Consider the following 15,805-nt stretch of genomic DNA (forward strand, 5'->3'; position numbering starts at 1 on the left):
CCTTATCTCACTCTGCCATCTACTGTCATATACCACACTTGCCACTCACCCTGAGACACCCAGTACACATGGCATCTGCATAGTCATACATATTTGAACATCCCTTAACTAACCTATTTTCTGTTGCCTGTTTTGACCACTTCATTTAGTATTCTGTTTGGTCCCAGATAGTCCCTTCATCTTCTGACGCTCTGCTTGTTGTCTTTTTTATTGCATTCTCAACTCAGCACATAATTACATACACTCCTCTTATGCTTGCATATCCTCTGCTGCTCTCTCTCTCTCTCTCTCTCTCTCTCTCTCTCTCTCTCTCTCTCTCTCTCTCTCTCTCTCTCTCTCTCTCTCTCTCTCTCTCTCTCTCTCTCTCTCTCTCTCTCTCTCTCTCTCTCTCTCTCTCTCTCTCTCTCTCTCTCTCTCTCATAGTAAACACAATCATGACACATAATAGCTTAAAGCAATAATCTGATGCTGTGATTTCACTCCACTTATTATATGTTATGAGCTCTGTCCATCACGTTGTTTGGCCAAACTGAAATTAGTGAAACAGGTTCAGCAATTTCTCATAGTTGTCATGTCAGTTGGGGTGAAAATTTGTTGTAGCAATTTTACTGTCAACAGCACAGTGACTAGGAACAAACTGCAGGTAGGACTAATATACAAGTCTTGCTCACGTTTTCTTTTCCTTTTTTCCCAGTAGAGACTTGCTTCATAATTCTGCTTGTCCAACAGGATGACTTCTCAGGACAGAGCTTTGACAAGCCCATGCTTCCAGCTCCTGCTACACCATCACCACTTGTATGTCTCTTCCCCCCTCTGACAGCCCACAGTTCTGTAGTGTTCAGCCCACTCTTATAAGCCATGCTTTCACTTTCTCGCTCTCTCCAAATTATTTTAGTGAAATCATTGAAAGTATGTTAGCTAAACCCATACAACTCAAAACAGCTTACTGTTTTCAACAATTTAACAATAAACAAAAGCAAGATTTCAAATCATGTTTAATACTGTGCACACTTTTTGCTTTACACAAAGAAACAAAACATTTCTAGTCATGTTTTCTCTTGCCATTTTGGTCTTCAGTGTACTAAGTCCAACGTACATGGTTTGATTCATTCCACCTCCATTTGCCTCCTGTGTTACTCTGAGCGAGTCACATGACCAGACAGTGTTCCTGAGCTCCTCCTGAGAACTCTTTGAACATTGCTGGTACTTGGATATGTGACTGCAGTACAGCGGGGACCAGGAATCTCCCCTTTCCCTACTGTAGTGCAAGCTCAGACTTGGCATATATAAGAAGCAGGGGGTATGGGGCATATAAGGGGACTTAGGACTTGCTACCCCTGCAAAAAAAAAAAAAAAAAAGTTTACTTTTTGCTTGACTTGTTTTTTGAATCTTTGTGATAACATTTTTTTTACAATGTATGTTTAAACTTTTTATGTGTGTGTGTGTGTGTGTGTGTGTGTGTGTGTGTGTGTGTGTGTGTGTGTGTGTGTGTGTGTATGTGTGTATATATACATATATATATATATATATATATATATATATATGTGTGTGTGTGTGTGTGTGTGTGTGCATCATATTTCAGGGATTTTTAACTCAGACAATATTTCAAGGTAGTTTGAGGTTATTTATGCATTTACCATTGCTCTGCACATATGAAATTTACATAACCAGGCTCAAGATAGCAAATTAATACATTTTACTTAAAAAAAAAAAAAAACTTTTCCGTAACATTAGATAAGACATACTTTTTACAGGAGGACTATGGCTAACCAAGTTCGCTGATGACTGCAAACTGGGAGCCATAATTGACTCTACAGCTGACACGGACATTCTCCAAAAGGGCCTTACTGAGACAGACACCTGGTGTCAAAGTCATGGTCTCAAGCTAAATGCCAAAAAATGCATAGTCATCCCATTTGGGAAAAACAAAACACCTATGACTTACCACATAGGTGGCAGCCCCCTTAATACAGAAGAGGTAATAAGAGATCTGGGGACCCAGGTCAATAGTAATCTCTCTTTTGACAATCATATTGCCAAAATAGTTAGGAAATCCTTCTATGTAGCCCATCTACTTACTAAAGGGTTCGCATCTAGAAATAAAGAGGTTATAGTGCCACTCTACTCGTCACTCATCAGACCCATCATAGAGTACAATGCCCCATTTGGGATGTACCTAACAAGACACTTCCAACAGCTGGAAAGATCACAAAAGTACCTCACCAAGAGGATTACTGGCCTCAAACATATGTCCTATGCAGCCCGACTGGAAAAACTCCAGCTGTACTCAGTCGCATATCGCTTACTCAGAGGTAATCTCTACCTGACTTATAAAGCCATGTCCAACTCAGAATTGATGGACATGCTCCAACTACAGAAATCCAAGTCACTGCGAGCCAATTCGCTCTAGTGAGATAAACCTCGCCACAACAATAAACAGAACATGCTGGAGGGATAGATTCCTATCACAGAGACTTCCCATGCTTTGAAACAAAATTGCTAACTACATTAGGCAGAGCCTCTCACTAACACTCTTCAAGAGAAACCTTGACGAGTGGATGGGTAACAGAAAATATACCCCTGGGATCACTTCATTCTTGACAGAGGCTCAGTTAATTAATCAATGGGGCGGCAAAAGCTGACACACTCTGGCTAGGCTTATAAATGCCCTCGGGCAGATAGCCGGGTCCCTACTTATGAACCTATGAATAAGGTTCAGGTGACTTACAGTCAACTAAAATAGTCTTGTCTTACATAAACTCAGAGTCCTAGAATTCTGTCCCAGCTTTCCATGTCTGAGTTTCTTTAGTCTACTTACAGACTTTAGCCTGTGTTTCTTTTGACTCAGAATTTTCCCATGAGAAATCATCCTCCCTCTCTCTGTCTGTGTCTCTTCAAGAATCTGCTTCCCATCTCTCTGCCTCTTTATCAATGTCTGAGAGTGATTCTCACTTCTGTGCATTTAAAAGAAGGTCGTGTGAGCTTTTCTGTTTTTCCTCCCACTCTGCCCTAAATCTGCAGCTCCATATGCCAGCATTCACCAGGAAGCACTTTACCATAATATGCATTAATTAATTTGATTCTAATTTACCATTATATAAAATAAATTATTTATTTATTTATTTATTTACATTTGTTTACCGGGATGGTCCAGCTGGGCCAGAAGTGCCCATTTTTACTGGAGTCCCGGGGAGAAAAGCTCCACATATATGACATTTCATATACAATACAGAATTTACATTAATAAAGACATTTAGTACATATTATTGGCAGCTTATACAATTGGTGGAAAAAACAGTACATAAGTAATCATTTTCAAATCAAACGTATTATACAAGCAATACCGTGTATATACATGAGAACATTCCATATGAGTTTTCAGCTAGCAAAATGTACATATAGGACACTTCATGCAGTGGGTGCAAAGCAGGTACAGGAATTAATTAGATACTGGGTACTTAAAGTTTTAACACTTTTAGGAGGTGTAATATCTGAGCAATAGGCTATATGAGTCCTGCTGCAGGAAACAGCAAAGTCAGTGGATATTGTTGCAGATATAAGTGGTGGTATAATATTAAGGTAGGCTGCTAGAGTATCTGAATGTCTCGCCTGGTTCAATGATAGGTCTATAAGGGTTAGGAAGAGAAGGAAGTAGACAGGAGGGATCAGTAGTAAGACAATGAGGGTTAGTAAAAGAGGGAATTGGACAGGATGGAGAGGCGGAGTAATTAAAAGGACAGGTGGATGTGAAAGGAGGATGCCAGAGTAGTAGAGTGGGGTGAGAATAGTTGTTATGATTGAAGTTAGGTCATATGAGATGTGGTGTTAGTACATGTGCACAGCCAAGATGAGGACAGGCGTTGTTTCAGAGATGTCCTGAAGAGGGTTACTGAGTGGGTGGATCTAAGTGTTGGGGGGGAGGGAGTTCCAAAGTTTTGTGATGATAAAGGAGTAAAGCATCTGGCCAGCCGAAAGTTTGGGTTTTTCTACATTTATGAGCAGTTGGTTGTTGGATCAGAGTGGTCTGTTAGGATGGTATAAAGTAAGTATAGAAGATAGAGCAGGGCACATGGATGCATTATGAATGAGTTTGTGAGCTGTAGTTAGTTAGATAAAGGTGAAATAGTTGGGAAGTTCAAGCCATTTTAGGTTGCATAATGATAAGCAGTGGTGGAGTGAAGAGGAGGCATTAGTTACAAATTTAGCAGTTTTGCTGTAGCATGAGTCTAATTTGGACTTTAGAGAGGACTGAATGTTGGTGAGGAGGGGGGCACCATATAAAAGAGATGGTAATAGAAAAGAAGAGGCAAAGGTAAAGTCGGGCCGATGCACTGAGTAGATGTTTGTGTCGGTAGAGAGTGCCAAGCTTTTGATGTGTCTTTTTGACATTGGACTGGATGTGCAGTTCGAATGTGAGGTTTTCATCTATGATGACACCTAGGAGTTTTGTGCTGGGTACAATGTCAATGGTGGTACCTTTTAGGGATTGAATGGTGAAGTTGTCTTTTTGTAGGGGTGTGGACTTTTGGGGGGCAAAGATTACTAGTTAGATTTTGTTAGATTTCAGGGCGATTAGATTTATTTCATCTAAGAAACATTGTTTAAACTTGGTTATTTTAGTGCATAGGTCATGTACCAAAGCATGTAATTAACAAATGTTAGAGTATCAGTGCCAAATTATACATTTTATGCACAAATGGTATTGTTTGTGCATGTTTTAAATTTTTTTTGTTAAGGATGACTCCCTGAATGTTTTTCTTTCAGCTGAAAAGACCTGCCATGAGATCATGAAAAATGGAACCCACAATGGCTCACTACCCAAATTAGTATGCAAACAACATTATTTCCATGATAAATATATCAGAAGTAGTTTCCTTCTTATTAGAAAGACACATTTTGGTAGGGTAACTATTTAAGGCATTCTCATTTTATCATACAGATGTATTGGCAAACATGTAAGTAACTATCTTGCTTTATTCCACAGAGAGCATTTATTTTGACAATTCAATGACTTCCAGAAACAAGAAGTCAACCATTTTGTCTATTATAGTCCTTTTATGGCCATTTCTTGGAGAAATACAACCACTTTTGTCCACTGATAGCACTGTTACTACTGCTTTGAATACACGTTCACTAAGACTGCAAAAAAGCCAAAGCAGAGCAACCCATCCTTACATTTTAATATGATTCAGTAATTAATTTCTTGTGGGTAATGACTCACTTAATTTCAAAATAAACAATGTAATTGTATAATTTATCTCATGTAAACTGTAAACAGCATTCCAATTGACTTGTACAAGTTCAGCAATTAATTCTTATGTATTAAATAAATTAATTAAGCAATACCAGTTATTATACTCTTGTTTCATATTAGCAAGTGAATAACTGTATTAAAATTATAAATTGTCACTAAGCATAACATCAAAAATGTCATAATATTAACACCGTTTTACCAGAACCCAAACAAAAATTGATATTATACAAACACACATTGTTTTTATGTCAGAAACAATTAATTTCTCAAATTCAAGTTTTAATATCACTCTCTTGGCAGAACACCTAATTAATATTAAAAATTTCTATCACTATGCAGTCTGCATGTTTTCCAGGTTTTCTTAAATAAATCTAATTGTTAAATACATATATTTGATAAATGCATAACTATAACTGTTGCCACTTTTACACAACAAAGGAAGAGATTAAATCTGTATGAAGCAGTTGATAAATAACAATTGTCTGATAAAATAAAAGATTAAAAACATAACAGCCCTGCCACCCACTGTATTCTATGAAAACAATCATCATAGTTTAAATAAAGAAGCAAAGAATGCAAACATCTGTGAAAATGCAGATTGTTTAATGGGTATTTTACCAAAGGGCTAAGCTACACATTTTTTTCAAAATATTCGTCTGCATTTATACATGCAAATATAATTACATTAGGGATCCTTGTCACAATTGCAACCTCAAAGTTCACGAAACAAGATACATGATTACATTTTCATCAGAGTCTAAGGGTTTTAAAAATAAATTTAAGTTAAGCTTCACACTAATAGCTTCGGGTCCGTGTTTCTGTGTATTTCTTAATTTTGCCTGCAGATTATTTTTACCAATAATATGAAAATATTTCCAGGTGTGTGTGTGTGTGTGTGTGTGTGTGTGTGTGTGTGTGTGTGTGTGTGTGTGTGTGTATGTGTGTATGTATATATTTAGGTTCATAGGTGTTTACAAGGCTAACTACCACATGGGCCTTTTTAAGTCTAGCCATGCAACCCAAATCTCCGACAAGTTCTGGTACCCTTGATAAGTGTAAGCACGGGCGTACAGGTGAAACCCTTCATATCTCTCAACTGTACAGATTCTCACAGAATGCCTAGATTTTTGCCTCAAATATTCGGTCTGTTCCTCATAAAATCTGTGGTTTTCTGTCAAATCAAGGAGGATTGATGTCATTAAATAATGACCAAATAATGACATATTTACTTGAGTTTCTGCCTTCATAGCCTTCAGAAAATGCATACTAACAAAAATCCTGTTATTTAGCAGCTTTCTAAGTTTATAAGAGCAATATTTAAAATCTATCCCTATTTCTGGGCCTTTGTTCCACCATTGTTTTAGGCTTTGTCCAGATTTCTTGCTTTAAGAGGTTGAGAGGTATGTTACAAGCAGGGGCCTTGGAGATGAACCACTTACAGGCTGCCTTTGTCCATTAGAAACATAAATGTCAAGCTATGGGTTAATCTCCTGTTCCTCATCCAATTGTACAAGTTACACTTGGATTGGATTAGGGAGGAAATCTGCTTCACATAGATGGGGAACCTGCTCCAGAGAAGGGGTAGTCTCTAAGATACATACCCATCTATCCAGCAGGTCCTATTTATATCACAGGCAAGGTTTAAGTCTTTAGAACAAATAATTCTGGTAATATTTGTTTTGCAGATATGTAGGAGGTCCATCAGAGTGGCGTCAGATAATGCCTTGTATGTCAGGCATAGATCTCCCCTCAATAGCCTGTAAGAGACAGATACAGGGACAGGGCCATAAGGCAGTCTGCATAGGATATGTTACTTCCACCCTGCATTCTTTTAGTGAGGAATCTCTGTGGATGTTCCATTTGTTGGATATGCCTGGTTAGGTACATACCAAAGTACTCAATGATAGGTCTGATGAATGCTGTATACAGTGGAGCAATGACTTCCTTGCACCTCGATGCCATACCTTTGTTTATGAGTTGCACAACATATAATAATATTCTCAGTACTGTAGACATGTGATGAGGCTAGATTACAGTCTATGTGTATCCCCAAGTACCTGACTACTGGATCAACACTTAGGGTTTTGTTGTCAATATGATAGTTACCAGAGGTGGATGACTTCCCAAAGGATACTATTATGCATTTCTTGGCATTTAGGTTTAGTCCATGGCTCTGGCACCTGTTGTTTGTCTGTATCAGCCCTTCTTGGAGAACATTTGTGTTGGTGGGTGGACAGTTCCGTGATATCCATCCATCCACATCCCCTTTTTCCCATTTCTGTGCATGGGGTTGGAGTGTCACTTCAACACTGACAATCATCTAGAGCCAAGGTTTACACCACCAGGTGGCTAGCAATTTTTTTGTAATGCCTACTTGTTAATCAGAATAATGCATCAGATACAGACATAAGTTCATGTCCAAATAAATGTATGAATGATGTCATTCTTTGCAGATCCACACTTTTTTTATTAATGAATGCCCATACTATATGTACACATGCTGGAAGTGATGTTATCTTTAAAATAATGCAAGCTTCACCACTGCCACTTAAACCTACACTACAATATAATCTAAGACAGCTATAGAAATGTGTGGTTTATACCCTTGAAAGGAAGATAACTGACTGCCCTGGCTTTTATAGTAGAGATGTAAGCACTATAAAAGCACTAGGTGTGCTACCTTTTTAAAGTACACTCAGACTGCTATAACAAAAGAAACAAAGCTCTGATTCTTAATTGTGATAAACAGGGCTGCAGAGTGACCCTCCTCCCCTTAGAATACAAAACTGAAATCACAGTAACATTTTAGTGCTACTGCTGTCTGCAGAAATTAAGAGTCAGTATATTAATGGACTTGACTTTCATTTCCATCCTTCAGAAGGAATGACCTCATGATATTTCTTTACGCTGGGAGCTTAAACTGTCAAATCTATAGTTACCCACCACTGGATAGTCTCCATCACTTCATAAGGGGCATTACTTATATCTTCATTCCTTCTCTGTGACCCTAAAAACACATCCAAGGTTTAACACTCAGTCAAGAGTCATTTGTTCACCCTGTTCTTTAAGACATTGAAGGTAAATTAATTCATGTTACTGTAGCTTGCCTTCCATTAGTTTTAATTATTCCCGAAAGCTTTATTCTGTGGCATGACTATTTGTTATCTGATTGGAGGACACTTTTCAGCCACAACCAGGACCAAATGCAAGGATAAGCGTTCTGACATCATCAAATTGATAGATCTGAAAATGTATTTATTTTATTTATTTACTTATTTATTGCATTTGTTAACTGGGAAGTGTCCGACTGGATGGGAGCTTGTTTTCAGTGGAGGCCCGGGGAGAAAAGCTCCAGACATACAGTACAGTATACAACATGTGCAAATTATTACAAACACTAAATTGAACTACAGAGTTTCTCCAAAGCTAAAAATAAATAGATAGAATTGTTGTGAAAAAAAACATAGTTTCACAACATAATTAGCATGTAGCATGTATAGGGAAATAGCTAGTTTTCCATGGTCAGGAGATTACAGTAGTGGGACTGATAAGAAGTACATCAGGTGGAAATAAGAGAGGAATAGAAAGGACAGTAAGAGAGAAGTAGCAGTAAAAGAAAACCCCGTTAAGACAGAAGGAGGGTGGAACGATGTGAATCGTGGAATTAGCCGGGCGTATGGCAGGAACAGAGACAGTGGCTTGTTAGAGATTTAAGTAGCTGTTGTATAAACTCAGGATAGTGGGGACAGTTAGTAATGGGGTGAGGTAGAGTGTTCCAGAGTTTGGAAATCATATGGGAATATAGACAGTTCCCGTGATAGTTGTATGAGAGGGATACCTCTAGTAGTAAGTTTATTTGTGGATCTGAGGGTCCTGTTATTCCTAGTGGGTTGAACCAACTTGGAAAGAGCTGGACAATTGGTGGGTTGGTTTATTAACTTGTGGATTATAGTAAGCTGGTTGATAGAGAGAAGGTTTGGGAGTTCGAGCCATTGTAATTGGAAGACAACAGAACAGTGGTGTGTCCTGTGTGGGGCATTTGTAGAGAATTTGGCAATCTTATTATAGCAAGATTCCAGGTTGCTTAGATCAGATTTTCACAGGTTGATGAGAATTTGAGATCCATAGAGGAGGGAGGATAGCAGGTGGGAACGGACAGTGGCAAGTCTGACATTGTAGGTGAGATATGGTCTGACCCTGTATAAGGTGCCCAGTTTGATGTGTACTTTTTTAATTGTAAGGGAAACATATTTGGTGAAAGTTACATTCTTATCTATAGTGACCCCTAATAGTTTTGTGTTCATAGTGGGTTCGATGATGGTTCCAGTAGAGGAGTGAATTGACAGAGGAACTTGGCAAGGTTTGGCTTCTTTACTTTCGAAGACTATTAATTTGGTTTTATTAGGGTTTAGTATAAGTTAATAGATATTTTTCTATCCCCTGGAAGGAGCATTCCATTTTTAATTGAAGTTCTTGGGGTGTGGGGGCAGAGCATATAAGGGTAGCATCATCAGCGTATTGAACAATATCTGCTTGGTAAGTTGCAGAACTAAGATCATAAGTAAATAGAAAGAAGAGGAGAGGGCTGAGTATTGAACCTTGGGGGATGCCCACTGAGATGGCAAGTGGGGGGAAAGAGAATTTTGCCATTTTGTTCCTTGCTGTCTATTAGAGAGGTAGCTAAGGAACCAGGACAGAGATGATGAGCTGAGCCCATAAGTTGAGAGTTTGTTGAGTAGACATTGATGAGACACAGTGTCAAAGGCTTTAGACATCTCAAGAAAGATGAAGGAGAATGCCTGGCCTTGATTTAGGTGTGAGTGAATTGTGTTAGTAAATGAGATTAGAGCAGTGGAAGTACTATGTCTGGGTCTGAAACCATGTTATGAATTTGATAAGAGATCGTTGGAAAGCAAGTGGTTGAGCAGTTGTTTATGGATACATTTTTCAAGGATTTTTGCAAGGGGAGAAAGAATGGCTATTGGGCGGAAGTTGGATAGGTCTTTAGAAGCACCATCTTTGTGGAGAGGGATGATTTGGGATACTTTCCATAATACTGGGACATAGTGTTCATAAACACAATGACTGGTCAAGATGGATATTGAGTAAGCTATAGATGGGGCTGCTATTTTCAGAAATTCGTTAGGCAGTAGATCAGCAGCCAGACAGCAGGGTTTCAGTTTAAATAGGAGAGATCTTATAAAACGTGTTTGAATGGGAGAGAAGCCGAAAGGGTTTGGATTACCAGGTGTGGAGGTGAAAAGGCAGAGCTACATGTTTATTACATTGTTGCAATTACAAATCTTGGACTTAAAGCAGAAACATTATAGATTAAAGACATGGTTCTTGCACAACTACAACTATAAATCATTAACTCAACAAATCAAAAAAGTACAAAGGGCAATTATCAATTAAAAGAGAAATTGTTGAAAGAGATGTAAGTGAAATTAAATGCACAAGTGATATATGTACTAATTGGAATGTGGACTAATATTAGCCTTTTGCAGATATTGAGGAAAGGCAGTGAGATTATAGATCAACTGTCAGAAGCAAAGAAGTAAAATGTTAATTTATCTGTGAATAAAAAACTTAGGAGTTACTAGATTAGTTAGTGTGAGTTTAACAGCTGTTGTGTGGTAGTTTAAAGCCGACTATATACAGTTTGTTTCAGACAAGAGAAATGAGAGATATGATTAAATACGTAAAAACCTGCAGGAAATAGCATAGGGTTTGCTAAGCAATTTAAAAGATGGGATGATAGTGTGCAAGTAATGATGCCTTACAGAGTATGCATTATTGTAGAAGAGTATTATTTCCCCCAGTAACATGCTTCCTTTTAAGCGTTATTGCAATGAGAGAAAATGCTATCTGTTAAATTGTGTTTGTTTTTTTTATTACTTTATACTTTTTTTAAATATTTTTGATGTAAAGAAGTTCCTCTGCCTAATTTTTCAAGCTTGCTGTAGTGTATGTAATTGCAGTTGGAGGAAATATTTTACATCCAAAATGGAAGTCATATACTAATTTAATGTCTATACACAGACACACACACATATATTTATTCAAAAACACAGATAGATACAATATATGCATAGTAGCACACACACATCACTGCCACCTTGTTGACTTCATACATTTCAAATGTCTCATTGTGAACAAATTAATTAAAAAAACATAATGGGCCAGATTCATGAACACCTACTAAGTGTACATTGTTCGAGGTGAACAGACAACACAAGCATAACTCCCACCTTCTTCCTCCTAATTTAGTTTTCCTAGTGATTTTCTTGCAGCCTTAAATATTTAGAGGAAGTCATAAAGGCTACCACAAAGTCCAGACTACATATACATTTAGTATAATCTTTCTGATTAAATACACAGCACAAAAAATGTGGTAGGGATGTTTTTAAATGCAGATCATGTACACCAAGTGTACACTTGCATAGTTACTGTAGACGTTCGTGAATCTGGCCTAAATGTAAGCCAATAAAACCTTCCCCAATGCAGTCTGTCAAGAATGCCAAACATTAGAGTTCCATACTTTTTATTTGTTAGAGAATGCATGTTAGAGAATACATGGTAGGGAATGCATGTTAGGGAATGTATGTTAGAGAATGCATGTTAGGAAATGCATGTTAGGGAATGTGAGTTAGGGAATGCGTGTTAGGGAATGCATGTTAGAGAATGATTGTTAGGGGATGTGTGTTAGGGAATGCATGTTAGGGAAGGCATGTTAGGAAACGCATGTTCAGGAATGCATGTTAAGGAATACATGTTAAAAATTGCATGTAAGGGAATGCATGTTAGGGAATGCATGTTAGAGAATGTGCATCAGAGAATGCATGTTAGGGAATGCATGTTAAGGAATACATGCTGTTGCACTGCCTGTGGCAGTCGGAAGATGTTAGTATGTGTTGCCTCTGTCACTCTCTCGCTTACACTGTCTATCTCTGTCACATGCACAGATCCACATGTACACTCACAAGTGCACACACACACACACACACACACACACACACACACACACACACACACACTTCTTTTTTATTTCTTTATTTTTTTAATTTTGCACTCACTAAATAGCAAAGTCACATTTAGCGAGCATAAAAAAATGGCAGCCATTTGCTTTTTTCTATCTGAGCTTCACAGGAGCTAAATATACTGCCGTGACGTGGCAGACTTGTTTTTTTACTGTATATTACTAACAACTTGCTGGAGAACATTAGTTCTCCAGTCAAGGTGAGGATGTACAGGCCATTCATTCTCTAAAATGGGTTAGGGCAATAGGTAATTACACAACAATACGCAGATGATTCAAGTTCCACAGGAAATAAACTAAGCAAAGGATAGAAAATACTCTTTTATTGTCCATAGTTAAGCACTTTCATTCACAATGGTCAAGACTTCATCAGAACTAACAGATAAACAAAGTCACTTGGTTATATACTCCAATCAGACATCTATGGAAATTCAAAGTGAACAAGTCAATTTACTATATAACAACACACAGTCTTAAAGGATACCATCATATAAATATAGGAATATAAAGTGACCCTTTACACAAGTAAAAACATAAAATATGCTTAAAATATATAAAATGTTAAACCATAACTAGCTGTAAAGTATCAAATGGGTGTCATATTCTATGTAAAAATACATGAAAAAGGAAACTGCCCAGTTATTAGTAAACATGTTTAGCAGCTGGCATTTTAAGCACTTAACAGATTGAAATAGCGTCATTAAGCTCTGGAGCATCACCTGATTCATTTCTACAGCCACATCAGCTCCCAGTTTTCTGTTTTAAGCTCCAAAGAACCTCCTTGTGGGTTTGGTGTTATTTGTTCTATAATAACAAAAATGTTTATGCTATGGGCAGTGCAAAGTATGCTTATAAAGTGCATTTTCTGCCATTTTTCTTTAAAATATCATAATTATGTTTACAAATCCTTCTGTACAGGGAGTGTCCAGTTCTGCCTTTCTAGAAATAATGGCAAACGTCACAAAACGCCACTCTCTTTGCTTCACATTGGCATGGCTGATTAAACATATGCAGGTAGTTTGTAGTATTGAGTCTCAGGTCAGTTCCTTCATAGTCATTAATGCATTTCGTGCAAAGCCTCACATTATCCATAACCTTACCCTTTCTATTGGGTTGATGCCTATTGAATCCTGCTTCTAATTTCTCTTTTATTTTTATTTATTTATTTATTTATTACATTTGCTTACCAGGTAGTGTCCAACTGGGCCATGGGCCCTTTTTCAGTGGAGACCCAGGCAGAAAACTCCACAGTAGTACATGACAACAATTATTGCAAACAATACAATTTCTTTGAATAACTGTATTATACCCTAGGTGCATTTTTATTGTATTCTCAGCCTGTTGTATATAAGCTGTATTGTATCGAGTATGTTTGTAAACTGATTATTTTACTATATGTATGTAACTTTATGTATGTTAGTAACTGTTCTTGGAGCTTTTCTCTGCAGACCTTCACTGAAAACAGGCTCATCTTGGCTCAGTGGACTTCCCCGGTCATCAAACTGAAATAAATAAATATAAGTATTTATAAAATATTATTGATAGAGCAATACAGGCAGTAATACAGACCAAGCAATTGCACTATACAATACTGGGATTTTCTGAAATTAGTGAATATAACAGAACCATACAGGAGGGTGGATAGCAGGTGTGTGCAAGCAGTGGCTAACTTAGCATTGGGAGTTAGGTATGGCTTGGCCCTGTGTAGCATGCCTAGTTTGATGTGGACCATTTTGCTGGTTTGGGCAATGTGTGAATCAAATCTGAGGTTCTCATCTGTGGTAACACCTAAATGTTTAGTGTAGTTTATGGGGACTATATTGGTTTCTTTTTGTTACTGAAGACTATGATTTTCATTTTGTTGGGATTTAAAATGAGTTGGTGTTGGGAGAGGTATCTTTCAATGTCCTGAAAAGATGATTGCATTTTTATTTGGAGTTCTTGGGGTGATAAGGTAGAGAAGATAAGCATAGCATCAATGGCATACTGTACTATGCAGGCTTGTTAGGTAGCTGAACTAAAGTTGTTTGTGAATATAATGATGAGAAGAGGACTGAGTATAGATCCTTGGGGTATGCCTATGGAGATGGGGAGTAGGGGGGGTAGAGAGTTTTCCCATTTTGTGGCTTGCTGATGACTGGAAAGATAGCTATGGAACCAGGTTAATGATGAAGGACTGAGGCCATACAAGGACAGTTTATTGAATAGTAGTTGGTGGGATATGGTGTCGAAGGCTTTGGATATATCGAGAAAGATGGAAGAAACAAGCCGGCCTTCATTCCTGAGTTGATGGATGGTGTTAGTGAAGGTTATGAGAGCAGTCCCAATACTGTGCTTTGGTCTAAAGTCATGCTGGGTGCTGAACAGGAGGTTATTGTTTAGGAATTTAAGGAAGTAGTTAATGAGTTGGTTGTGGGAACATATTTCTAGTATTTTTGCAAGGGGGGACAGGATGGCTATGGGACGATAGTTAGTTCTTTGGAGAGTCCAACTTTGTGAAGGGGTATGATGTGAGATATTTTCCATAGAAGTGGAATATATTGCTCTTTAACAGAGTGGTTAATCAGGACTGAAATGGGACAAGTGATAGAAGAAGCGGCAAGTTTTAGAAACTCATTTGGGAGTTTGTCTGCAGGTATGCAGCCAGGTTTGAGCTTGGTTAAGAGAGTCTTTATATAGTTAGTTTGTACAGGTGTGAAGGAGAAGGGGTTATGAGCATCTAGGGCAGGGGTGGGAACAGAAAGTGGCTAGATTGGTAGGTTGTCCAGTAGGAAGGTGACAGTGTTTATGAAGTGGGAGTTGAACTGAGTTGAAATAGGGTCAGGGTTGTTTGAGGTGACGGGGGAGGGGTATAGGTACAACTAGGGTTTATGAGCTGGTTGATGGATTGCCAGAATTTTTGGAGGTTGTTTTGGTGTTTTTGTTGGCAGGATAGGAAGTACATTTGTCTGTTTGTTTTTTATCTGTTCCTTTGTTGAGTTTCTTAGTTGTTGATAAGTTAAGAGGTCAGTTTTGTCTGTGGAGGTATGGTTGTTTGTTTGTTTTTTATCTGTTCCTTTGTTAAGTTTTAGTTGTTGATAAGTTAAGAGGTCAGTTTTGTCTGTGGAGGTATGGTTGTTTGTTTTTTTATCTGTTCCTTTGTTAAGTTTTAGTTGTTGATAAGTTAAGAGGTCAGTTTTGTCTGTGGAGGTGTGGTATTTTGTCCAGGTTTTATCTCTACTCTTCATTAGTAGTTTGGTGTCTTTGGTTAGCCATGGGAGGCGCTTGGTTTTAGTATGTACTTTTCTAGTGTGTGCTACAGTATTTAGGATTGTAAAAAAGGTTTTGTTAAAGTAGTGAACAGCAGCATCTAACTCTAGGTGTTTAAGTGGTGCCCAGTTACATTGTTGGAGTAGGTGGTTAAAAGTAGTAGGGGAGATTTTTTTCTTGGTAGTGATATATTTGTAGATGATGTTGCTTTGTGTATGCACTCACTTTCTATAGAGGAAGGTTGGGGAGTGATCGCTGAGGG

At 37.9% G+C, this 15,805-nt stretch overlaps 1 protein-coding gene across 3 annotated transcripts in view; it reads right to left on the bottom strand.

Annotated features, from left to right (window-relative positions):
- The window catches only part of LOC122815179, a 1,312,396-nt gene that overhangs the window by 787,727 nt on the left and 508,864 nt on the right, over positions 1-15,805 (bottom strand). Inside the window, exon 1 of one of the 3 annotated variants that reach the window (XM_044087462.1) lies at positions 114-248. The exons of the other annotated variants lie outside the window; for them this stretch is intronic. The gene's annotated coding sequence lies outside the window, so the exon portion shown is untranslated. Of the gene's footprint in view, positions 1-113; positions 249-15,805 lie in introns of those variants that run through there. 3 annotated transcript variants of the gene reach the window in all.

This window comes from Protopterus annectens, chromosome 11.part0, assembly GCF_019279795.1.
Source record: "Protopterus annectens isolate FY-2018-M chromosome 11.part0, PAN1.0, whole genome shotgun sequence".
Classification (NCBI taxonomy): domain Eukaryota; kingdom Metazoa; phylum Chordata; order Ceratodontiformes; family Protopteridae; genus Protopterus; species Protopterus annectens.